Raw genomic sequence first — 26,399 nt, forward strand, 5'->3', positions numbered from 1 at the left:
CGTGTAAAGTTTGATGTAGCAAGGCAAGCAAGCAGCCCCAGTGTCTGTGCACTTGTGCGAGCAGTGCCATGGGCAGATGAGACTTTGCAGCAGCTTCCAGGCTAGCCCCTTCTTGATAAGATATACTCTGAGACGTTCGCATATTCAGGTCACGGATCTGGAGATGCCGGTCAAAGGCCTACGAGGTTACGTTTCAAGTTTGACGCGGCAAGGCAAGCAAGCAGCCCCAGTCTCGGTGCGTCTGTGCCAGCAGTGCCATGGACAGATGAGGCTGAGCAACAGCTTTCCAGGCTAGCCCCTTATGGGTTCGAGCTATCTGTAGACGTTTGCACCTTCTGTGCAGGGCTGATGGAAGCAACCGGTAGTGACCCCCAGATAGGTTTGAAGTTTAAGGTGAAAGGCAAGCAAGCAGCCCTGTTGGCCTGGGTTACGGAAACGTTGTAACGTTGTGACCCCAATATGAGTATGATCGTTCACCTTTATTAGTCAGCAAAAACAAGGTTTATATAGCAAAGCAATTACAGCATCTGATTAGTCAAACCCCCAATCCATATATAGGCAAAACTACTGCAACTCGTTGTGATTGGTGCAGAGCTGCATCTCGATGTGAAAACAGTGCTGTGGCAGGAAACAACAGCGTGGCAGGAAGGAAGTTACAGTGTGGCAGGAAACGGTGACGTTCCCCCTGCTCCAGTGTCACGAGCTCGTCTCTCTGCCTTCCCAGCAGGGTTTCGTGTGAGCCGCTCCCAAGGCTCACCTCCGGATCGGAACCTGTGTTGCTCAACGCACCAAGCTATGTCCCCTCTCGTCCAGCCAGGACTCCACAATTCCCCCTTCTTTTTTTTGAGCAAGCCAGGCCTGCTTCGTCATCTTGGAGAGAGCCCTTTTAGGACAGCTAAAGCAAATACATATTATAATTCCAACAGCAAGTAACACGACACATATGCGCAAAATTTCTATAATTGAACTGTTAAGCCAGGCGGGCAGATTACCAAAGAGCGAGGTGAGCAGTCCATCAGAAAAAATCCCTGGTTTTGTTGTATTTGATTGGCGTGCTGTTCGAGCCATTGTAATTGCTTGTGGATGGACTTACTATGATCGGACAAGTTCATACAGCACATGCCTTCAAAATCCTCACAGCCATGTCCCTGGGCCAGCAGTAAAAAATCAATTGCGGCTCTATTTTGCAATACCGCATGTCGTAGACTACTTTGATCTTCTAGCAAGGATTTCAAGACTTTTGTGGTAACACTGGCTTGCTTCTCTGCCCAGCGTTCAGTGTTCGCCAATCTACTTCTGTAGCAGTGTTCTGTGTTCGCTACTTTCAAGGTCTATCTCCAGTACCAAGCCTGGGTTGCTCAACAGCACCAAACTATGTCCCCTCTCGTCCAGCCAGGACTCCACAATTCCCCCTTTTTGTTTTTTGAGCAAGCCAGGTTTAATTGATGAGGTTGTTGATGATGATGAGAGCTGACATAATTTTGGTCTTCAGCTTGCTACCACTTTTTCAGAGGCCCACACAAACTACAATACTAACAGATAAAAGAACACAAATGCTAATTGAAGACATAGAGATGTGAAGTGCATACCACAACCTGCTGGATATAAAGAAAGATTAAATTAACTTGAGAATGATACATACTGATGGTAAATCTGTTACCTAGCATATGGGAGTAGATTGATTTACTTGTATTCAATTTTCTTGCTGGATTTACTTGTATCCAGTTTTCTTCCTGTGTGGATGGTGGGACTAAAGTACCGCTTGACCACAACATATCATTATTGTCAATGGGAGGGGATGCATCTCATCGCGTTAGGCGTCGAAATAGCAGTGTATCAATAATATGAGCTCAGTAAATTTGCACTTGGGTTATAGGTATACTTATCACATATACAAACATCCATAACATTTAGTATTGGCTATCCATATTAATCACCTAGGTTAAGATCAATGTACCTAGAACTATGACTCATTAACTATATAGGCTAAAATTAATGTACATAAAAGCATAAAGCTGCAAACATCACCACATCTATTCCCTGCTGCATCAAATGCTTCCGAAGTCTTGATAAATCAGAGTTCAAATACAACAGTCTAAAGTCAAAAACCAGAAACAGTCAATACCTGCAGAACTTACCAAACCAGAGACACAAAACAGTTACTTAGTCCAGACAAATCCGTTAGATCACAGAAACCCAATAAATCCATCAGAACACAGAAATACAAGCACTGTAACATAAAATCACACGTTCACGGTCGCGACCACACACACACACACAGGCACACCAAGTTTTCAGCAAAAATCCAAATACTGCAAAGACAGGACTTACAATAATATTCAACATTTACCAGACAAATTCCCAAGCTTCAGTTTCAGGAAGAGTACTCTCTTTTCAATTCTGGATCAGAAAGGATGCTTTCTCTTCTTGTCAGGGATATAGCTCAATGCTGTGAAGCTTTTACTATGACTAACAAATAGGCAGCAAGAAACAATACTGGAAGAATGCCTTTGCCTTATTAATGGTTCCTGCTCATAACTTTTTGGTCCAGTGATCAGAGGTTCTCCCCGAGAATCCCTCGGTGCCGGCTGGAGGTCCTGCAATCCCTCGGACCACTGAAGTTCAAGAGCAGCGTCCTACCTGGGTACCCAAAATCTATTACTAGAAAGCAGCAAAATAATTAACTTCCTAAAACTTAATGTTGGAGTTCTAGAAAGCAGGCATTCTTTACTGCAGTACTGAACGCACAGGGAATAGTTCTACTCAAATGTGTGTACCGAAAAGACACTCTTACTAGATATTTATGCCATGCTAACATACATAATCATTACATTTCTGCGAAGTACTTATCATTCTCCATTTCTCCCCCCCCCCCCCTTTTTTTTTTTTAATATATATTAATGTCTTTTGTACATGCATACTGGCACCTCTGGGCAGCTGTCGGGAGCCCTCAGGTGAAGGTTTATACTTTTCCTCACGGTGTCTGCTAGTTAACCTTTGCTCTTGTGCAGACGCAGTTCTAAAATCACATATACCGTGTCCTCCAAGATTGCTTCGTTATACAAAAGCTGTTGTGGGAGATAATTGCCAAATATGCAAGGAATGTATTAATTGGTGTGGGTGGTGCACCCACTGCAGTCATCAGAGTACTTGCGTTTGCTGCAATTTTTTCAGTGTTCCCTGTGTAATAGGATCATCCAGAGTGGATCTCTTCTGCTTCCATGTCAGAGGTTGCTCCCTGAGAGTGAGCGTGGTCACCTCTGGCATCGGATTCTGTGTTACGGTCTTTCAGCTCATGATATGGCTTCACATATTTTGCCGGTAGCCATCGAGGGCCTGTTGAAAGAAGAACACACGCATACCCTCTTCCCCACGTTATTAGTTCTACAGGACCTGTCCATTGCGATTCCCCAAATTCTTTATACCATACCTTTGGTCGAACCACAAATGGAGGGACCATCCCAAATTGACGGTCAGCTGCTGTTGTAAATAATTGATCATCAGAACGATTTTAAAAATTAAGTACATATAATGCTTTGTCTAACTGTTCCTGTGGGGTAACACTGCCCATGGGATTCCCCCTTTCTTTGTTTATTTAGCATAGCTTTGAGGGTCCCGTGGACACTTTCGACAATGGCTTGTGCAGTAGAAGAATGTGGTATACCTGTAGCATGTTGTATACTCCAGTCCTGTAACTCATCAGCTCGTAAACCACGAGGGTTCACTCCTGCACACGACGGTACGGGTGTAATACATTGACAGTCAGGGCATGCATGAACATTTGTTGTGGCTTGCCCCTGGGGCAAAGCAAATTGTTTATGCAAGGAAGAGGATTTTGATGAAAGAAGTCATGAGATAATCGGGCTTGCTTAAAACTGTGTGGCAGTACTGCTGCCATTGTCAATTTATCTGCTACAGCCTTTCCTTCAGTTATTGGTCCTGGTAGAGTAGTATGTGACCATATATGCATTATAAAATATACATGTACACAATTTTCTAATTTCAATAGCAAGGAAAAAAAATTGTTTGTTATTGACTTCTCTTATCATTGCATCTGCAATGCGTTAAACAATATTCACAACATATGCAGAATCTGCGACAACATTGAGTGGTTCAGTCGAAAACAATTCAAAGACGTGCAAGGCCGCTGATAGCTTAAAAATTTGTGTGGATCCTTCAACGACTAAAATAGATGATTACTAATTGGATGAATTTGTTTGTTTCCGAAACACTGTTCGTGCTCCTTTAATAGGAACAGAAACACATCGGTGTTTTGGCTGGAATGAAATTTGAGAGAGGGAATGTAACAGCTTATGTTGTGGAAGGGTATAATGTATGTTATTTAAATAATCAGCTAGAGCGGCTTGCAGCGATAAGGATTCACTGTTTAATGCCACAAAGTCATCTTTAACCAGCAGCAGGCAAATAGTATCAACTTGCTGACAGTGATTCCAACCTTGTGCTGTTAAGGACACTATGATGTGTACCTTTGAAGTCAATGTTTTCATGGGCTTATGAGACAAAAAGATTCATTCCAGAGTCTTCAACTTCTGCGTGTTAACACACCACTGATCGAAAAGAGGGTAAGGCTGTAAAACAAAACCTTCATAAATGATATACAAATTTGTTGGCAATTCGACATTAATTCTGAAGGTAAAGGCAATTGAATTTTATCTGAAATCTTTTGTAAAACAGTTTTTGCTTTTGGCATTGTTCTTCAGGAAAATAATAAATCTGAGTCCCTTTTAACAAAGTAAATAGAGGGGACAACTCTTCAGCTGTAAAGTCAATATTTTCACCTTTCAGCAGAGTGAATAACATCGTGTAGGTAGACCATCTGAACCTTGGAAAGATAATAAAGTCCAGCTGTTTGTTCACAAGGAATTCTACTGCAGTAATTGAATTGTATACATTTTTTGTAACCAAGTCCTTGAATGTCAGAAAGATGGTTCTCACCGCGCCGCTTCTGGGCTGGCCGGGACGGGCCGGCGTGCTGGGATCGAGGGAAGGGGGAGGGGGGGAAAAAAAGGTGGGGGTGGGGGGGGAACCGTGCCGCCGGTTGCCTGGGGGGAGCCATGTGCCCCACCAGGTGTAAGCTTTGCTGACCCGTTCGATGCGGTGACTGCTGGCGCGGCGGCTGTACAGCGTCTGAGGGATCGTGCAGTTTTATGTTGGAATTCACCTCGTTTTGATCTCAGGTCTGGTACGCCAATTGCTGTCGAGAGACCCTGTCGTGCACTTTCGGGATGCCGGATTTTTACACCCCACTTCCCATTTCTCTGGATTCAAAGGATCGTCAGGTTCTGGCAGATTTACTTCCTGCATTTCTCATGTTCGGTAGGAATTTCGTCGTATGTAGGGTTAAATTTCAACAGATTGCTGCTCTGTCCTTGCATTTGAGATAAGGACAGAGGAGTAGCAGCTGCTTCTAAGATAGTCTCTGTAAGTTTTAGAGCATTTGAAGCTGAATGCACTGATTTCCAAGTCATGATTTTCTCAGGGATTTTAAACTGCAAGACTTTGTTCTTTCAAACTTCACTGTAAAAAATTCTTTAATGGAGCCTTCGCTCCTTTTCTCAGTGACTGTCCCATTCTCCAGCGAGCCGGGGGGTGGGGGGAACAGACCTGATTCCTGCTCAGGGTCTGTTGGACCCAGCCCGTGCTCATGGCTTTCTTCAGGTGGTACATTTGCAACAAAAGGACTCTTCTGAACGACAGTGGCCACCTTTTCTTCTGCTGTTATTTCATAATAAGGGTCCAGATGTCCCATCGCCTCATCTACCGCCCATTGTATCCACGCTGATCCCCACAACAAGAACTGAGTAGGAGTTAGCAGCAGTCGCATTAAATTCCGACCGTCATACGGGCACATCAAGTCAGCAGAAAAAATCCAGGTAACAATTTGTCGAGTGGCCTCAGACTTCACCCCATATTGCATTATGGAGCTACGGGCCTGTTGCAAAATCTTCCAGTCATGTGGTTCCCATTTGCTTTGTCCATTAACCTGTACCACAGGACAGGCTAAGGCTTGTGTACCTCCCATAGTAGTGGCAACGTTCCACTGTTCATCTAGGATGGCATCTCTTATAACACCGCTACAGCAGGCAGGTGTGATCGGTGCCGGAGGCCCAGCTAAACATTTCGGAAAGGAAGCCTCATTTTCCCGGTGGGGGGGGTTGGTAACGATTGACATATGCTGTAACTGCAAGCTCATGTCTTGAAGACTCTGCAAAACTGACTGCAAAAGATCGCACGCTTTTTTTTCCTTGCAATTCGTTCTGGCCGCCATCAGAGGGCGTCGGGAGTGGAGACGCCTTGCTGGAAGATGGCGAGGGTGGATAGAGAGGAGGGGCCGATGTTGCAGGCCGCGCCCCAGGAGGGGCTGATGTTGTAAGCCGCGCCCCTTCTCCCTCCCCGTCTGGGGGTGGTACTAGCCGCTCCTCCCCTCTTCCGGAAGGCAGCCGCTCCTCCCCTCTGCCGAAAGACAGTCACACTTCCGCACCCGACTCCTCCTTGCTCCCCGGGGGTGGTCGTGCTACCGCGTCCGGCTCGCATTTCGAGTTGATGTCTCTGGCAGCAACTTCCGGTGGGCCCCCCCCCCTGCGCCCAGACCGGAACCGTGCTCCGCACTCGCTCGAATCTCGGCAATTGTGTTACAAGTGGTCCCAGTCATCCCTCTAAAGGCAGGTAGCCCGAAAACCCGTGATAATGTCCCAGGCTTAGGCGCGTGATCTTTCCCGGGCTCCGGAGCTAGCATCTGAGATGCAGCACTCGCCACCTCTCGTTCAGCTTTCATGGCTTTTAAGGTCTGTAATACTGTTCGCCAGAGCTCGCGGACGGCTTTTATCTCCTTTTCCTCCTTTTCCTCCCCCGTTATTGTCCTTTCCCACATAGTCTCTCCTAATTCTTGCCATTCCGAGACGGAAAACAGTAGCGGGGTATCCGCAAAGTGACCCCATCGTTGCCCCAGTTTAATCAACTTCATGAGTTGCTTTGCCGTTGCGTCTATTCCTCTCTTAGAGAGAATACCGACGACCAACGTTGCCGCAGCATCCACCTCCATGCCTGCGACCACGGCCTCCACGTTAAATTTTAGCTGCGCCAGGCAGCCCGAGTGTGGCTCGAAAATTCCTGGGAGTCGGCCGTCCGTGTCTGCCCTGCGCGTTCGCACCCAGGCAGGTCCCTCCCAGCCGTTGTTCCCACAACCCCTCTCTAGCTGCTTACCGCAGAATGAAGGACTCCTGTAGGGAAACAGTCCATCCTCTGCTACCAAATGTTGGCGTGGGTTACGGAAACGTTGTAACGATGTGACCCCAATATGAGTATGATCGTTCACCTTTATTAGTCAGCAAAAACAAGGTTTATATAGCAAAGCAATTACAGCATTTGATTAGTCAAACCCCCAATCCATATATAGGCAAAACTACTGCAACTCGTTGTGATTGGTGCAGAGCTGCATCTCGATGAGAAAACAGTGCTGTGGCAGGAAACAACAACGTGGCAGGAAGGAAGTGACAGCGTGGCAGGAAACGGTGACGTTCCCCCTGCTCCAGTGTCCCGAGCTCGTCGCTCTACCTTCCCAGCAGGGTTCCATGTCCGCCGCTCCCAAGGATCACCTCCAGATTGGAACCTGGGTTGCTCAACGCTCCAAGCTATGTCCCCTCTCATCCAGCCAGGACTCCACACAGCCCCAGTCTCTGAGCCCTTCTGCAAGCAGTGCCATGGGCAGATGAGGCTGAGCAACAGCTTTCCAGGCTAGCCCCTTCTGGGTGCGAGCTATCTGGAGACTTTCGCATTTTCGGTGCAGGGCTGCTGGAGGCACCCAGCAGAGATGCCCAGGATTTTTTTGAAGTTTGAGGTGGCAAGGCAAGCAAGCAGCCCCAGGCTCTGTGTGCCTATGCGAGCAGTGCCATGGCAAGATGAGGCTGAGCAACAGCTTTCCAGGCTAGCCCCTTCTTGGTAAGAGATATCCTGAGACGTTCGCATATTCGGGTCAGGGCTGTGGGAGGCCCCCTGTAAGGAACCCCTACGCTACGTTTAAAGTTTGAGGTGGCAAGGCAAGCAAGCAGCCCCAGTCTCTGTGCGCCTGTGCGAGCAGTGCCATGGGGAGATGAGTCTGAGCAACAGCTCTCCAGGCTAGCCCCTTCTTGGTAGGAGATATCCTGAGACGTTCGCATATTCGGGTCAGGGCTGTGGGAGGGGCCCGGCAAGGACCCCCTAGGCTACGTTTAAAGTTTGAGGTTGCAAGGCAAGCAAGCAGCCCCAGTCTCTGTGCGCCTGTGCGAGCAGTGCCATGAGCAGATGAGGCTGAGCAACAACTTGCCATGCTAGTCTCTTCTGGGTGCGAGCTATGTGGAGAAGTTCGCATATTCGGGTCAGGGCTGCGGGAAGCCCCCTGTAAGGAACCCCTACGCTACGTTTAAAGTTTGAGGTAGCAAGGCAAGCAAGCAGCCCCAGTCTCTGTGCGCCTGTGCGAGCAGTGCCATGGGGAGATGAGTCTGAGCAACAGCTCTCCAGGCTAGCCCCTTCTTGGTAGGAGATATCCTGAGACGTTCGCATATTCGAGTCAGGGCTGTGGGAGGGGCCCGGCAAGGAACCCCTAGGCTACGTTTAAAGTTTGAGGGGGCAAGACAAGCAAGCAGCCCCAGTCTCTGTGCCTCTGTGCGAGCAGTGCCATGGGCAGATGAGGCTGAGCAACACCTTTCCAGGCTAGCTCTTTATGGCTGCAATCTGTCTGCAGACATTCGAATTTTGGGAGCAGGGCTGCCGGAGGAGCCCGGCATGCACCCCCTATGGTACATGTGAAGTTTGAGGGGGCAAGACAAGCAAGCAGCCCCAGTCTCTGTGCCTCAGTGCGAGCAGTGCCATGGGCAGATGAGGCTGAGCAACAGCTTTCCAGGCTAGCTCTTTCTGGCTGCGAGCTATCTGCAGACGTTCGCATTTTCGGAGCAGGGCTGCCGCAGACGCCCGACACGGATCCCAAAGCCACGTTTGAAGTTTGAGGTGGCAAGACAAGCAAGCAGCCCCAGTCTCTGTGCCTCTGTGCGAGCAGTGCCATGGGCAGATGAGGCTGAGCAACACCTTTCCAGGCTAGCTCTTTCTGGCTGCAATCTATCTGCAGACGTTCGCTTTTTCAGAGCAGCCCTGCCGGAGGCCCCCGGCACGGACCCCCAAAGTTACGTTTGAAGTTTGAGGTGGCAAGACAAGCAAGCAGCCCCAGTCTCTCTGCCTCTGTGCGAGCAGTGCCATGGGCACATGAGGCTGAGCAACAGCTTTCCAGGCTAGCTCTTTCTGGCTGCGAGCTATCTCCAGACGTTTGCATTTTTGGAGCAGGGATGCCGAAGGCACCCGGCACGGACCACCTAAGATACGTTTGAAGTTTGAGGTGGCAAGACAAGCAAGCAGCCCCAGTCTCTCTGCCTCTGTGCGAGCAGTGCCATGGGCAGATTAGGCTGAGCAACAGCTTTCCAGGCTAGCTCTTTCTGGCTGCGAGCTATCTGCAGACGTTCGCATTTTGGGAGCAGGGCTGCCGGAGGCGCCCGGCACGGACAGCCTAAGATACGTTTGAAGTTTGACGTGGCAAGACAAGCAAGCAGCCCCAGTCTCTCTGCCTCTGTGCGAGCAGTGCCATGGGCACATGAGGCTGAGCAACAACTTTCCAGGCTAGCTCTTTCTGGCTGCGAGCTGTCTGCAGACGTTTGCATTTTTGGAGCAGGGATGCCGGAGGCACCCGGCACGGACCACCTAAGATACGTTTGAAGTTTGAGGTGGCAAGACAAGCAAGCAGCCCCAGTCTCTGTGCCTCTGTGCGAGCAGTGCCATGGGCAGATGAGGCTGAGCAACAGCTTTCCAGGCTAGCTCTTTCTGGCTGCGAGCTATCTGCAGACGTTCGCATTTTCGGACCAGCCCTGCCGGAGGCCACCGGCACGGACCACCTAAGCTACGTTTGAAGTTTGAGGCGGCAAGACAAGCAAGCAGCCCCAGTCTCTGTGCCTCTGTGCGAGCAGTGCCATGGGCAGATGAGGCTGAGCAACAGCTTTCCAGGCTAGCTCTTTCTGGCTGCGAGCTATCTGCAGACATTCGCATTTTTAGAGCAGCCCTGCCGGAGGCTCCCGGCACGGACCACCTAAGCTACGTTTGAAGTTTGAGGGGGCAAGACAAGCAAGCAGCCCCAGTCTCTGTGCCTCTGTGCGAGCACTGCCATGGGCAGATGAGGCTGAGCAACAGCTTTCCAGGCTAGCTCTTGTTGTCTGCAAGCTTTCTGCAGATGTTTGCATTTTTGGAGCAGGGATGCCGGAGACTCCCGGCACGGACCACCTAAGCTACGTTTGAAGTTTGAGGTGGCAAGACAAGCAAGCAGCCCCAGACTCTGTGCCTCTGTGCGAGCAGTGCCATGGGCAGATGAGGCTGAGCAACACCTTTCCAGGCTAGCTCTTTATGGCTGCAATCTCTCTGCAGACATTCGAATTTTGGGAGCAGGGCTGCCGGAGGAGCCCGGCATGCACCCCCTATGGTACATGTGAAGTTTGAGGGGGCAAGACAAGCAAGCAGCCCCAGTCTCTGTGCCTCAGTGCGAGCAGTGCCATGGGCAGATGAGGCTGACCAACACCTTTCCAGGCTAGCTCTTTCTGGCTGCGAGCTATCTGCAGACGTTCGCATTTTTGGAGCAGCCCTGCCGGAGGCGCCCGGCACGGACACCCTAAGATACATTTGAAGTTTGAGGGGGCAAGACAAGCAAGCAGCCCCAGGCTCTGTGCCTCTGTGCGAGCAGTGCCATGGGCAGATGAGGCTGAGCAACAGCTTTCCAGGCTAGCTCTTTCTGGTTGCGAGCTATCTGCAGACATTCGCATTTTCGGAGCAGAGCTGCCGCAGAGGCCCGACACGGATCCCAAAGCCACGTTTGAAGTTTGAGGGGGCAAGACAAGCAAGCAGCCCCAGTCTCTGTGCCTCTGTGCGAGCAGTGCCATGGGCAGATGAGTCTGGACAACAGCTTTCCAGGCTAGCTCTTTCTGGCTACGAGCTGTCTGCAGACGTTTGCATTTTTGGAGCAGGGATGCCGGAGGCACCCGACACGGACCACCTAAGATACGTTTGAAGTTTGAGGTGGCAAGACAAGCAAGCAGCCCCAGTCTCTGTGCCTCTGTGCGAGCAGTGCCATGGGCAGATTAGGCTGAGCAACAGCTTTCCAGGCTAGCTCTTTCTGCCTGCGAGCTGTCTGCAGACGTTCGCATTTTGGGAGCAGCCCTGCCGGAGGCGCCCAGCACGGACCATCTAAGCTACATTTGAAGTTTGAGGGGGCAAGACAAGCAAGCAGCCCCAGTCTCTGTGCCTCTGTGCGAGCAGTGCCATGGGCAGATGAGGCTGAGCAACAGCTTTCCACGCTAGCTCTTTCTGGCTGCGAGCTGTCTGCAGACGTTTGCATTTTTGGAGCAGGGATGCCGGAGGCACCCGACACGGACCACCTAAGATACGTTTGAAGTTTGAGGTGGCAAGACAAGCAAGCAGCCCCAGTCTCTGTGCCTCTGTGCGAGCAGTGCCATGGGCAGATTAGGCTGAGCAACAGCTTTCCAGGCTAGCTCTTTCTGGCTGCGAGCTCTCTGCAGACGTTCGCATTTTGGGAGCAGGGCTGCCGGAGGCGCCCGGCACGGACAGCCTAAGCTACGTTTGAAGTTTGACGTGGCAAGACAAGCAAGCAGCCCCTGTCTCTGTGCCTCTGTGCGAGCAGTGCCATGGGCAGATGAGGCTGAGCAACAGCTTTCCAGGCTAGCTCTTTCTGGTTGCGAGCTATCTGCAGACATTCGCATTTTCGGAGCAGAGCTGCCGCAGACGCCCGACACGGATCCCAAAGCCACGTTTGAAGTTTGAGGGGGCAAGACAAGCAAGCAGCCCCAGTCTCTGTGCCTCTGTGCGAGCAGTGCCATGGGCAGATGAGTCTGGACAACAGCTTTCCAGGCTAGCTATTTCTGGCTGCGAGCTGTCTGCAGACGTTTGCATTTTTGGAGCAGGGATGCCGGAGGCACCCGACACGGACCACCTAAGATACGTTTGAAGTTTGAGGTGGCAAGACAAGCAAGCAGCCCCAGTCTCTGTGCCTCTGTGCGAGCAGTGCCATGGGCAGATGAGGCTGAGCAACACCTTTCCAGGCTAGCTCTTTCTGGCTGCGAGCTATCTGCAGACGTTCGCTTTTTCAGAGCAGCCCTGCCGGAGGCCACCGGCACGGACCACCTAAGCTACGTTTAAAGTTTGAGGTGGCAAGACAAGCAAGCAGCCCCAGTCTCTGTGCCTCAGTGCGAGCAGTGCCATGGGCAGATGAGGCTGACCAACAGCTTTCCAGGCTAGCTCTTTCTGCCTGCGAGCTATCTGCAGACGTTCGCATTTTGGGAGCAGCCCTGCCGGAGGCGCCCAGCACGGACCATCTAAGCTACATTTGAAGTTTGAGGTGGCAAGACAAGCAAGCAGCCCCAGTCTCTGTGCCTCTGTGCGAGCAGTGCCATGGGCAGATGAGGCTGAGCAACAGCTTTCCAGGCTAGCTCTTTCTGGCTGCGAGCTGTCTGCAGACGTTTGCATTTTTGGAGCAGGGATGCCGGAGGCACCCGACACAGACCACCTAAGATACGTTTGAAGTTTGAGGTGGCAAGACAAGCAAGCAGCCCCAGTCTCTGTGCCTCTGTGCGAGCAGTGCCATGGGCAGATTAGGCTGAGCAACAGCTTTCCAGGCTAGCTCTTTCTGCCTGCGAGCTCTCTGCAGACGTTCGCATTTTGGGAGCAGGGCTGCCGGAGGCGCCCGGCACGGACAGCCTAAGCTACGTTTGAAGTTTGACGTGGCAAGACAAGCAAGCAGCCCCAGTCTCTGTGCCTCTGTGCGAGCAGTGCCATGGGCAGATGAGGCTGAGCAACACCTTTCCAGGCTAGCTCTTAATGGCTGCAATCTCTCTGCAGACATTCGAATTTTGGGAGCAGGGCTGCCGGAGGAGCCCGGCATGCACCCCCTATGGTACATGTGAAGTTTGAGGGGGCAAGACAAGCAAGCAGCCCCAGTCTCTGTGCCTCAGTGCGAGCAGTGCCATGGGCAGATGAGGCTGACCAACACCTTTCCAGGCTAGCTCTTTCTGGCTGCGAGCTATCTGCAGAAGTTCGCATTTTCGGAGCAGCCCTGCCGGAGGCGCCCGGCACGGACACCCTAAGATACATTTGAAGTTTGAGGGGGCAAGACATGAAAGCAGCCCCAGGCTCTGTGCCTCTGTGCGAGCAGTGCCATGGGCAGATGAGGCTGAGCAACAGCTTTCCACGCTAGCTCTTTCTGGTTGCGAGCTATCTGCAGACATTCGCGTTTTCGGAGCAGAGCTGCCGCAGACGCCCGACACGGATCCCAAAGCCACGTTTGAAGTTTGAGGGGGCAAGACAAGCAAGCAGCCCCAGTCTCTGTGCCTCTGTGCGAGCAGTGCCATGGGCAGATAAGTCTGGACAACAGCTTTCCAGGCTAGCTCTTTCTGGCTGCGAGCTGTCTGCAGACGTTTGCATTTTTGGAGCAGGGATGCCGGAGGCACCCGACACGGACCACCTAAGATACATTTGAAGTTTGAGGTGGCAAGACAAGCAAGCAGCCCCAGTCTCTGTGCCTCTGTGCGAGCAGTGCCATGGGCAGATGAGGCTGAGCAACACCTTTCCAGGCTACCTCTTTCTGGCTGCGAGCTATCTGCAGACGTTCGCTTTTTCAGAGCAGCCCTGCCGGAGGCCAGCGGCACGGACCACCTAAGCTACGTTTGAAGTTTGAGGTGGCAAGACAAGCAAGCAGCCCCAGTCTCTGTGCCTCAGTGCGAGCAGTGCCATGGGCAGATAAGGCTGACCAACAGCTTTCCAGGCTAGCTCTTTCTGCCTGCGAGCTATCTGCAGACGTTCGCATTTTGGGAGCAGCCCTGCCGGAGGCGCCCAGCACGGACCATCTAAGCTACATTTGAAGTTTGAGGGGGCAAGACAAGCAAGCAGCCCCAGTCTCTGTGCCTCTGTGCGAGCAGTGCCATGGGCACATGAGGCTGAGCAACAGCTTTCCAGGCTAGCTCTTTCTGGCTGCGAGCTGTCTGCAGACGTTTGCATTTTTGGAGCAGGGATGCCGGATGCACCCGACACGGACCACCTAAGATACGTTTGAAGTTTGAGGTGGCAAGACAAGCAAGCAGCCCCAGTCTCTGTGCCTCTGTGCGAGCAGTGCCATGGGTAGATTAGGCTGAGCAACAGCTTTCCAGGCTAGCTCTTTCTGGCTGCAAGCTATCTGCAGACGTTCGCATTTTGGGAGCAGGGCTGCCGGAGGCGCCCGGCACGGACAGCCTAAGCTACATTTGAAGTTTGAGGTGGCAAGACAAGCAAGCAGCCCCAGTCTCTGTGCCTCTGTGCGAGCAGTGCCACGGGCAGATGAGGCTGAGCAACACCTTTCCAGGCTAGCTCTTTCTGGCTGCAATCTATCTGCAGACGTTCGCTTTTTCAGAGCAGCCCTGCCGGAGGCCCCCGGCACGGACCCCCAAAGTTACGTTTGAAGTTTGAGGTAGCAAGACAAGCAAGCAGCCCCAGTCTCTGTGCCTCTGTGCGAGCAGTGCCATGGGCACATGAGGCTGAGCAACAGCTTTCCAGGCTAGCTCTTTCTGGCTGCGAGCTGTCTGCAGACGTTTGCATTTTTGGAGCAGGGATGCCGGAGGCTCCCGGCACGGACCACCTAAGCTACGTTTGAAGTTTGAGGTGGCAAGACAAGCAAGCAGCCCCAGTCTCTGTGCCTCTGTGCGAGCAGTGCCATGGGCAGATGAGGCTGAGCAACAGCTTTCCAGGCTAGCTCTTTCTGGCTGCGAGCTCTCTGCAGACGTTCGCATTTTGGGAGCAGGGCTGCCAGAGGCGCCCGGCACGGACAGCCTAAGCTACGTTTGAAGTTTGACGTGGCAAGACAAGCAAGCAGCCCCTGTCTCTGTGCCTCTGTGCGAGCAGTGCCATGGGCAGATGAGGCTGAGCAACAGCTTTCCAGGCTAGCTCTTTCTGGCTGCGAGCTATCTGCAGACGTTCGCATTTTCGGACCAGCCCTGCCGGAGGCCACCGGCACGGACCACCCTACTACGTTTGAAGTTTGAGGCGGCAAGACAAGCAAGCAGCCCCAGTCTCTGTGCCTCTGTGCGAGCAGTGCCATGGGCAGATGAGGCTGAGCAACAGCTTTCCAGGCTAGCTCTTGTTGTCTGCAAGCTTTCTGCAGATGTTTGCATTTTTGGAGCAGGGATGCCGGAGACTCCCGGCACGGACCACCTAAGCTACGTTTGAAGTTTGAGGTGGCAAGACAAGCAAGCAGCCCCAGACTCTGTGCCTCTGTGCGAGCAGTGCCATGGGCATATGAGGCTGAGCAACACCTTTCCAGGCTAGCTCTTTATGGCTGCAATCTCTCTGCAGACATTCGAATTTTGGGAGCAGGGCTGCCGGAGGAGCCCGGCATGCACCCCCTATGGTACATGTGAAGTTTGAGGGGGCAAGACAAGCAAGCAGCCCCAGTCTCTGTGCCTCAGTGCGAGCAGTGCCATGGGCAGATGAGGCTGACCAACACCTTTCCAGGCTAGCTCTTTCTGGCTGCGAGCTATCTGCAGACGTTCGCATTTTTGGAGCAGCCCTGCCGGAGGCGCCCGGCACGGACACCCTAAGATACATTTGAAGTTTGAGGGGGCAAGACAAGCAAGCAGCCCCAGGCTCTGTGCCTCTGTGCGAGCAGTGCCATGGGCAGATGAGGCTGAGCAACAGCTTTCCAGGCTAGCTCTTTCTGGTTGCGAGCTATCTGCAGACATTCGCATTTTCGGAGCAGAGCTGCCGCAGACGCCCGACACGGATCCCAAAGCCACGTTTGAAGTTTGAGGGGGCAAGACAAGCAAGCAGCCCCAGTCTCTGTGCCTCTGTGCGAGCAGTGCCATGGGCAGATGAGTCTGGACAACAGCTTTCCAGGCTAGCTCTTTCTGGCTACGAGCTGTCTGCAGACGTTTGCATTTTTGGAGCAGGGATGCCGGAGGCACCCGACACGGACCACCTAAGATACGTTTGAAGTTTGAGGTGGCAAGACAAGCAAGCAGCCCCAGTCTCTGTGCCTCAGTGCGAGCAGTGCCATGGGCAGATGAGGCTGACCAACAGCTTTCCAGGCTAGCTCTTTCTGGTTGCGAGCTGTCTGCAGACGTTCGCATTTTGGGAGCAGCCCTGCCGGAGGCGCCCAGCACGGACCATCTAAGCTACATTTGAAGTTTGAGGGGGCAAGACAAGCAAGCAGCCCCAGTCTCTGTGCCTCTGTGCGAGCAGTGCCATGGGCAGATGAGGCTGAGCAACAGCTTTCCAGGCTAGCTCTTTCTGGCTGCGAGCTGTCTGCAGACGTTTGCATTTTCGGAGCAGGGATGCCGGAGGCACCCGACACGGACCACCTAAGATACGTTTGAAGTTTGAGGTGGCAAGACAAGCAAGCAGCCGCAGTCTCTGTGCCTCTGTGCGAGCAGTGCCATGGGCAGATGAGGCTGAGCAACAGCTTTCCAGGCTAGCTCTTTCTGGCTGCGAGCTCTCTGCAGACGTTCGCATTTTGGGAGCAGGGCTGCCGGAGGCGCCCGGCACGGACACCCTAAGATACATTTGAAGTTTGACGTGGCAAGACAAGCAAGCAGCCCCTGTCTCTGTGCCTCTGTGCGAGCAGTGCCATGGGCAGATGAGGCTGAGCAACAGCTTTCCAGGCTAGCTCTTTCTGGTTGCGAGCTATCTGCAGACATTCGCATTTTCGGAGCAGAGCTGCCGCAGACGCCCGACACGGATCCCAAAGCCACGTTTGAAGTTTGAGGGGGCAAGACAAGCAAGCAGCCCCAGTCTCTGTGCCTCTGTGCGAGCAGTGCCATGGGCAGATGAGTCTGGACAACAGCTTTCCAGGCTAGCTATTTCTGGCTGCGAGCTGTCTGCAGACGTTTGCATTTTTGGAGCAGGGATGCCGGAGGCACCCGACACGGACCACCTAAGATACGTTTGAAGTTTGAGGTGGCAAGACAAGCAAGCAGCCCCAGTCTCTGTGCCTCTGTGCGAGCAGTGCCATGGGCAGATGAGGCTGAGCAACACCTTTCCAGGCTAGCTCTTTCTGGCTGCGAGCTATCTGCAGACGTTCGCTTTTTCAGAGCAGCCCTGCCGGAGGCCACCGGCACGGACCACCTAAGCTACGTTTAAAGTTTGAGGTGGCAAGACAAGCAAGCAGCCCCAGTCTCTGTGCCTCAGTGCGAGCAGTGCCATGGGCAGATGAGGCTGACCAACAGCTTTCCAGGCTAGCTCTTTCTGCCTGCGAGCTATCTGCAGACGTTCGCATTTTGGGAGCAGCCCTGCCGGAGGCGCCCAGCACGGACCATCTAAGCTACATTTGAAGTTTGAGGGGGCAAGACAAGCAAGCAGCCCCAGTCTCTGTGCCTCTGTGCGAGCAGTGCCATGGGCAGATGAGGCTGAGCAACAGCTTTCCAGGCTAGCTCTTTCTGGCTGCGAGCTGTCTGCAGACGTTTGCATTTTTGGAGCAGGGATGCCGGAGGCACCCGACACGGACCACCTAAGATACGTTTGAAGTTTGAGGTGGCAAGACAAGCAAGCAGCCCCAGTCTCTGTGCCTCTGTGCGAGCAGTGCCATGGGCAGATTAGGCTGAGCAACAGCTTTCCAGGCTAGCTCTTTCTGCCTGCGAGCTCTCTGCAGACGTTCGCATTTTGGGAGCAGGGCTGCCGGAGGCGCCGGGCACGGACAGCCTAAGCTACGTTTGAAGTTTGACGTGGCAAGACAAGCAAGCAGCCCCAGTCTCTGTGCCTCTGTGCGAGCAGTGCCATGGGCAGATGAGGCTGAGCAACACCTTTCCAGGCTAGCTCTTAATGGCTGCAATCTCTCTGCAGACATTCGAATTTTGGGAGCAGGGCTGCCGGAGGAGCCCGGCATGCACCCCCTATGGTACATGTGAAGTTTGAGGGGGCAAGACAAGCAAGCAGCCCCAGTCTCTGTGCCTCAGTGCGAGCAGTGCCATGGGCAGATGAGGCTGACCAACACCTTTCCAGGCTAGCTCTTTCTGGCTGCGAGCTATCTGCAGACGTTCGCATTTTCGGACCAGCCCTGCCGGAGGCGCCCGGCACGGACACCCTAAGATACATTTGAAGTTTGAGGGGGCAAGACATGAAAGCAGCCCCAGGCTCTGTGCCTCTGTGCGAGCAGTGCCATGGGCAGATGAGGCTGAGCAACAGCTTTCCACGCTAGCTCTTTCTGGTTGCGAGCTATCTGCAGACATTCGCGTTTTCGGAGCAGAGCTGCCGCAGACGCCCGACACGGATCCCAAAGCCACGTTTGAAGTTTGAGTGGGCAAGACAAGCAAGCAGCCCCAGTCTCTGTGCCTCTGTGCGAGCAGTGCCATGGGCAGATGAGTCTGGACAACAGCTTTCCAGGCTAGCTCTTTCTGGCTGCGAGCTGTCTGGAGACGTTTGCATTTTTGGAGCAGGGATGCCGGAGGCACCCGACACGGACCACCTAAGATACGTTTGAAGTTTGAGGTGGCAAGACAAGCAAGCAGCCCCAGTCTCTGTGCCTCTGTGCGAGCAGTGCCATGGGCAGATGAGGCTGAGCAACACCTTTCCAGGCTAGCTCTTTCTGGCTGCGAGCTATCTGCAGACGTTCGCTTTTTCAGAGCAGCCCTGCCGGAGGCCAGCGGCACGGACCACCTAAGCTACGTTTGAAGTTTGAGGTGGCAAGACAAGCAAGCAGCCCCAGTCTCTGTGCCTCAGTGCGAGCAGTGCCATGGGCAGATGAGGCTGACCAACAGCTTTCCAGGCTAGCTCTTTCTGCCTGCGAGCTATCTGCAGACATTCGCATTTTGGGAGCAGCCCTGCCGGAGGCGCCCAGCACGGACCATCTAAGCTACATTTGAAGTTTGAGGGGGCAAGACAAGCAAGCAGCCCCAGTCTCTGTGCCTCTGTGCGAGCAGTGCCATGGGCACATGAGGCTGAGCAACAGCTTTCCAGGCTAGCTCTTTCTGGCTGCAAGCTATCTGCAGACGTTCGCATTTTGGGAGCAGGGCTGCCGGAGGCGCCCGGCACGGACAGCCTAAGCTACATTTGAAGTTTGAGGTGGCAAGACAAGCAAGCAGCCCCAGTCTCTGTGCCTCTGTGCGAGCAGTGCCACGGGCAGATGAGGCTGAGCAACACCTTTCCAGGCTAGCTCTTTCTGGCTGCAATCTATCTGCAGACGTTCGCTTTTTCAGAGCAGCCCTGCCGGAGGCCCCCGGCACGGACCCCCAAAGTTACGTTTGAAGTTTGAGGTGGCAAGACAAGCAAGCAGCCCCAGTCTCTGTGCCTCTGTGCGAGCAGTGCCATGGGCACATGAGGCTGAGCAACAGCTTTCCAGGCTAGCTCTTTCTGGCTGCGAGCTGTCTGCAGACGTTTGCATTTTTGGAGCAGGGATGCCGGAGGCACCCGACACGGACCACCTAAGCTACGTTTGAAGTTTGAGGTGGCAAGACAAGCAAGCAGCCGCAGTCTCTGTGCCTCTGTGCGAGCAGTGCCATGGGCAGATGAGGCTGAGCAACAGCTTTCCAGGCTAGCTCTTTCTGGCTGCGAGCTATCTGCAGACGTTCGCATTTTGGGAGCAGGGCTGCCGGAGGCGCCCGGCACGGACAGCCTAAGCTACGTTTGAAGTTTGACGTGGCAAGACAAGCAAGCAGCCCCTGTCTCTGTGCCTCTGTGCGAGCAGTGCCATGGGCAGATGAGGCTGAGCAACAGCTTTCCAGGCTAGCTCTTTCTGGCTGCGAGCTATCTGCAGACGTTCGCATTTTCGGACCAGCCCTGCCGGAGGCCACCGGCACGGACCACCCTATTACGTTTGAAGTTTGAGGCGGCAAGACAAGCAAGCAGCCCCAGTCTCTGTGCCTCTGTGCGAGCAGTGCCATGGGCAGATGAGGCTGAGCAACAGCTTTCCAGGCTAGCTCTTTCTGGCTGCGAGCTGTCTGCAGACGTTCGCATTTTCGGAGCAGCCCTGCTGGAGGCCACCGGCACGGACCACCTAAGCTACATTTGAAGTTTGAGGGGGCAAGACAAGCAAGCAGCCCCAGTCTCTGTGCCTCTGTGCGAGCAGTGCCATGGGCAGATGAGGCTGAGCAACAGCTTTCCAGGCTAGCTCTTTATGGCTGCAATCTGTCTGCAGACATTCGAATTTTGGGAGCAGGGCTGCCGGAGGAGCCCAGCATGCACCCCCTATGGTACATGTGAAGTTTGAGGGGACAAGACAAGCAAGCAGCCCCAGTCTCTGTGCCTCAGTGCGAGCAGTGCCATGGGCAGATGAGGCTGAGCAACAGCTTTCCAGGCTAGCTCTTTCTGGCTGCGAGCTATCTGCAGACGTTCGCATTTTCGGAGCAGCCCTGCCGGAGGTGCCCGGCACGGACACCCTAAGATACATTTGAAGTTTGAGGGGGCAAGACAAGCAAGCAGCCCCTGTCTCTGTGCCTCTGTGCGAGCAGTGCCATGGGCAGATGAGGCTGAGAAACACCTTTCCAGGCTAGCTCTTTCTGGCTGCAATCTATCTGCAGACATTCGCTTTTTCAGAGCAGCCCTGCCGGAGGCCCCCGGCACGGACCCCCAAAGTTACGTTTGAAGTTTGAGGTGGCAAGACAAGCAAGCAGCCCCAGTCTCTGTGCCTCTGTGTGAGCAGTGCCATGGGCAGATGAGGCTGAGCAACAGCTTTCCAGGCTAGCTCTTTCTGGCTGCGAGCTGTCTGCAGACGTTTGCATTTTTGGAGCAGGGATGCCGGAGGCACCCGACATGGACCACCTAAGACACGTTTGAAGTTTGAGGTGGCAAGACAAGCAAGCAGCCCCAGTCTCTCTGCCTCTGTGCGAGCAGTGCCATGGGCAGATTAGGCTGAGCAACAGCTTTCCAGGCTAGCTCTTTCTGCCTGCGAGCTATCTGCAGACGTTCGCATTTTGGGAGCAGCCCTGCCGGAGGCGCCCAGCACGGACCATCTAAGCTACATTTGAAGTTTGAGGGGGCAAGACAAGCAAGCAGCCCCAGTCTCTGTGCCTCTGTGCGAGCAGTGCCATGGGCACATGAGGCTGAGCAACAGCTTTCCAGGCTAGCTCTTTCTGGCTGCGAGCTATCTGCAGACGTTCGCATTTTCAGAGCAGCCCTGCCGGAGGCGCCCGGCACGGACACCCTAAGATACATTGGAAGTTTGAGGGGGCAAGACAAGCAAGCAGCCCCAGGCTCTGTGCCTCTGTGCGAGCAGTGCCATGGGCAGATGAGGCTGAGCAACAGCTTTAAAGGCTAGCTCTTTCTGGTTGCGAGCTATCTGCAGACATTCGCATTTCCGGAGCAGGGCTGCCGCAGACGCCCGACACGGATCCCAAAGCCACGTTTGAAGTTTGAGGGGGCAAGACAACCAAGCAGCCCCAGTCTCTGTGTCTCTGTGCGAGCAGTGCCATGGGCAGATGAGTCTGGACAACAGCTTTCCAGGCTAGCTCTTTCTGGCTGCGAGCTATCTGCAGACGTTTGCATTTTCGGAGCAGCCCTGCCAGAGGCCCCCAGCACGGACCACCTAAGCTACGTTTGAAGTTTGAGATGGCAAGACAAGCAAGCAGCCCCAGTCTCTGTGCCTCTGTGCGAGCAGTGCCATGGGCAGATGAGGCTGAGCAACAGCTTTCCAGGCTAGCTCTTGTTGTCTGCAAGCTTTCTGCAGATGTTTCCATTTTTGGAGCAGGGATGCCGGAGGCTCCCGGCACAGACCACCTAAGCTACGTTTGAATTTTGAGGTGGCAAGACAAGCAAGCAGCCCCAGTCTCTGTGCCTCTGTGCGAGCAGTGCCATGGGCAGATGAGGCTGAGCAACACCTTTCCACGCTAGCCCTTTATGGCTGCAATCTGTCTGCAGACATGCGAATTTTGGGAGCAGGGCTGCCGGAGGAGCACGGCATGCACCCCCCATGGTACATGTGAAGTTTGAGGGGGCAAGACAAGCAAGCATCCCCAGTCTCTGTGCCTCAGTGCGAGCAGTGCCATGGGCAGATGAGGCTGAGCAACAGCTTTCCAGGCTAGCTCTTTCTGGCTGAGAGCTATCTGCAGACGTTCGCATTTTCGGAGCAGCCCTGCCGGAGGCGCCCGGCACGGACACCCTAAGATACATTTGAAGTTTGAGGGGGCAAGACAAGCAAGCAGCCCCAGTCTCTGTGCCTCTGTGCGAGCAGTGCCATGGGCAGATGAGGCTGAGCAACAGCTTTCCAGGCTAGCTCTTTCTGGTTGCGAGCTATCTGCAGACATTCGCATTTTCGGAGCAGGGCTGCCGCAGACGCCCGACACGGATCCCAAAGCCACGTTTGAAGTTTGAGGGGGCAAGACAAGCAAGCAGCCCCAGTCTCTGTGCCTCTGTGTGAGCAGTGCCATGGGCAGATGAGGCTGAGCAACAGCTTTCCAGGCTAGACCCTTCTGGCTGCGAGCTATCTGCAGACGTTCGCATTTTCGGAGCAGCCCTGCCGGAGGCCACCGGCACGGACCACCTAAGCTACGTTTGAAGTTTGAGGGGGCAAGACAAGCAAGCAGCCCCAGTCTCTGTGCCTCTGTGCGAGCAGTGCCATTGGCAGATGAGGCTGAGCAACAGCTTTCCAGGCTAGCTCTTGTTGTCTGCAAGCTTTCTGCAGATGTTTGCATTTTTGGAGCAGGGATGCCGGAGGCTCTCGGCACGGACCACCTAAGCTACGTTTGAAGTTTGAGGGGGCAAGACAAGCAAGCAGCCCCAGTCTCTGTGCCTCTGTGCGAGCAGTGCCATGGGCAGATGAGGCTGAGCAACAGCTTTCCAGGCTAGCTCTTTATGGCTGCAATCTGTCTGCAGACATTCGAATTTTGGGAGCAGGGCTGCCGGAGGAGCCCGGCATGCACCCCCTATGGTACATGTGAAGTTTGAGGGGACAAGACAAGCAAGCAGCCCCAGTCTCTGTGCCTCAGTGCGAGCAGTGCCATGGGCAGATGAGGCTGAGCAACAGCTTTCCAGGCTAGCTCTTTCTGGCTGCGAGCTATCTGCAGACGTTCGCATTTTCGGAGCAGCCCTGCCGGAGGTGCCCGGCACGGACACCCTAAGATACATTTGAAGTTTGAGGGGGCAAGACAAGCAAGCAGCCCCTGTCTCTGTGCCTCTGTGCGAGCAGTGCCATGGGCAGATGAGGCTGAGCAACACCTTTCCAGGCTAGCTCTTTCTGGCTGCAATCTATCTGCAGACGTTCGCTTTTTCAGAGCAGCCCTGCCGGAGGCCCCCGGCACGGACCCCCAAAGTTACGTTTGAAGTTTGAGGTGGCAAGACAAGCAAGCAGCCCCAGTCTCTCTGCCTCTGTGTGAGCAGTGCCATGGGCAGATGAGGCTGAGCAACAGCTTTCCAGGCTAGCTCTTTCTGGCTGCGAGCTATCTGCAGACATTCGCATTTTCGGAGCAGGGCTGCCGCAGACTCCCGACACGGATCCCAAAGCTACGTTTGAAGTTTGAGGGGGCAAGACAAGCAAGCAGCCCCAGTCTCTGTGCCTCTGTGCGAGCAGTGCCATGGGCAGATGAGGCTGAGCAACAGCTTTCCAGGCTAGCTCTTTCTCGCTGCAAGCTATCTGCAGACGTTCGCATTTTCGAAGCAGCCCTGCCAGAGGCGCCCGGCACGGACACCCTAAGATACATTTGAAGTTTGAGGGGGCAAGACAAGCAAGCAGCCCCAGTCTCTGTGCCTCTGTGCGAGCAGTGCCATGGGCAGATGAGTCTGGACAACAGCTTTCCAGGCTAGCTCTTTCTGGCTGCGAGCTATCTGCAGACGTTCGCATTTTCGGAGCAGCCCTGCCAGAGGCCCCCAGCACGGACCACCTAAGCTACGTTTGAAGTTTGAGGTGGCAAGACAAGCAAGCAGCCCCAGTCTCTGTGCCTCTGTGCGAGCAGTGCCATGGGCAGATGAGGCTGAGCAACAGCTTTACAGGCTAGCTCTTTCTGCCTGCGAGCTATCTGCAGACGTTCGCATTTTGGGAGGAGCCCTGCTGGAGGCCTCCCGGCACGGAGCACCTAAGCTACATTTGAAGTTTGAGGGGGCAAGACAAGCAAGCAGCCCCAGTCTCTGTGCCTCTGTGCGAGCAGTGCCATGGGCAGATGAGGCTGAGCAACAGCTTTCCAGGCTAGCTCTTGTTGTCTGCAAGCTTTCTGCAGATGTTTGCATTTTTGGAGCAGGGATGCCGGAGTCTCCCGGCACAGACCACCTAAGCTACGTTTGAATTTTGAGGTGGCAAGACAAGCAAGCAGCCCCAGTCTCTGTGCCTCTGTGCGAGCAGTGCCATGGGCAGATGAGGCTGAGCAACACCTTTCCAGGCTAGCTCTTTATGGCTGCAATCTGTCTGCAGACATGCGAATTTTGGGAGCAGGGCTGCCGGAGGAGCACGGCATGCACCCCCCATGGTACATGTGAAGTTTGAGGGGGCAAGACAAGCAAGCATCCCCAGTCTCTGTGCCTCAGTGCGAGCAGTGCCATGGGCAGATGAGGCTGAGCAACAGCTTTCCATGCTAGCTCTTTCTGGCTGAGAGCTATCTGCAGACGTTCGCATTTTGGGACCAGGGCTGCCGGAAGCGCCCGGCACGGACACCCTAAGATACATTTGAAGTTTGAGGGGGCAAGACAAGCAAACAGCCCCAGGCTCTGTGCCTCTGTGCGAGCAGTGCCATGGGCAGATGAGGCTGAGCAACAGCTTTCCAGGCTAGCTCTTTCTGGTTGCAAGCTATCTGCAGACATCCGCATTTTCGGAGTAGGGCTGCCGCAGACGCCCGACACGGATCCCAAAGCCACGTTTGAAGTTTGAGGGGGCAAGACAAGCAAGCAGCCCCAGTCTCTGTGCCTCTGTGTGAGCAGTGCCATGGGCAGATGAGGCTGAGCAACAGCTTTCCAGGCTAGACCCTTCTGGCTGCCAGCTATCTGCAGACGTTCGCATTTTCGGAGCAGCCCTGCCGGAGGCCACCGGCACGGACCACCTAAGCTACGTTTGAAGTTTGAGGGGGCAAGACAAGCAAGCAGCCCCAGTCTCTGTGCCTCTGTGCGAGCAGTGCCATTGGCAGATGAGGCTGAGCAACAGCTTTCCAGGCTAGCTCTTGTTGTCTGCAAGCTTTCTGCAGATGTTTGCATTTTTGGAGCAGGGATGCCGGAGGCTCTCGGCACGGACCACCTAAGCTACGTTTGAAGTTTGAGGGGGCAAGACAAGCAAGCAGCCCCAGTCTCTGTGCCTCTGTGCGAGCAGTGCCATGGGCAGATGAGGCTGAGCAACAGCTTTCCAGGCTAGCTCTTTATGGCTGCAATCTGTCTGCAGACATTCGAATTTTGGGAGCAGGGCTGCCGGAGGAGCCCGGCATGCACCCCCTATGGTACATGTGAAGTTTGAGGGGACAAGACAAGCAAGCAGCCCCAGTCTCTGTGCCTCAGTGCGAGCAGTGCCATGGGCAGATGAGGCTGAGCAACAGCTTTCCAGGCTAGCTCTTTCTGGCTGCGAGCTATCTGCAGACGTTCGCATTTTCGGAGCAGCCCTGCCGGAGGTGCCCGGCACGGACACCCTAAGATACATTTGAAGTTTGAGGGGGCAAGACAAGCAAGCAGCCCCTGTCTCTGTGCCTCTGTGCGAGCAGTGCCATGGGCAGATGAGGCTGAGAAACACCTTTCCAGGCTAGCTCTTTCTGGCTGCAATCTATCTGCAGACGTTCGCTTTTTCAGAGCAGCCCTGCCGGAGGCCCCCGGCACGGACCCCCAAAGTTACGTTTGAAGTTTGAGGTGGCAAGACAAGCAAGCAGCCCCAGTCTCTCTGCCTCTGTGTGAGCAGTGCCATGGGCACATGAGGCTGAGCAACAGCTTTCCAGGCTAGCTCTTTCTGGCTGCGAGCTGTCTGCAGACGTTTGCATTTTTGGACCAGGGATGCCGGAGGCACCCGATACGGACCACCTAAGATACGTTTGAAGTTTGAGGTGGCAAGACAAGCAAGCAGCCCCAGTCTCTCTGCCTCTGTGCGAGCAGTGCCATGGGCAGATTAGGCTGAGCAACAGCTTTCCAGGCTAGCTCTTTCTGGCTGCGAGCTATCTGCAGACGTTCGCATTTTGGGACCAGGGCTGCCGGAAGCGCCCGGCACGGACAGCCTAAGCTACGTTTGAAGTTTGAGGTGGCAAGACAAGCAAGCAGCCCCTGTCTCTGTGCCTCTGTGCGAGCAGTGCCATGGGCAGATGAGGCTGAGCAACACCTTTCCAGGCTAGGTCTTTCTGGCTGCAATCTATCTGCAGACGTTCGCTTTTTCAGAGCAGCCCTGCCGGAGGACCCCGGCACGGACCCCCAAAGTTACGTTTGAAGTTTGAGGTGGCAAGACAAGCAAGCAGCCCCAG

The sequence above is a fragment of the Opisthocomus hoazin genome, chromosome W (genome assembly GCF_030867145.1).
Source record: "Opisthocomus hoazin isolate bOpiHoa1 chromosome W, bOpiHoa1.hap1, whole genome shotgun sequence".
Lineage (NCBI taxonomy): Eukaryota > Metazoa > Chordata > Aves > Opisthocomiformes > Opisthocomidae > Opisthocomus > Opisthocomus hoazin.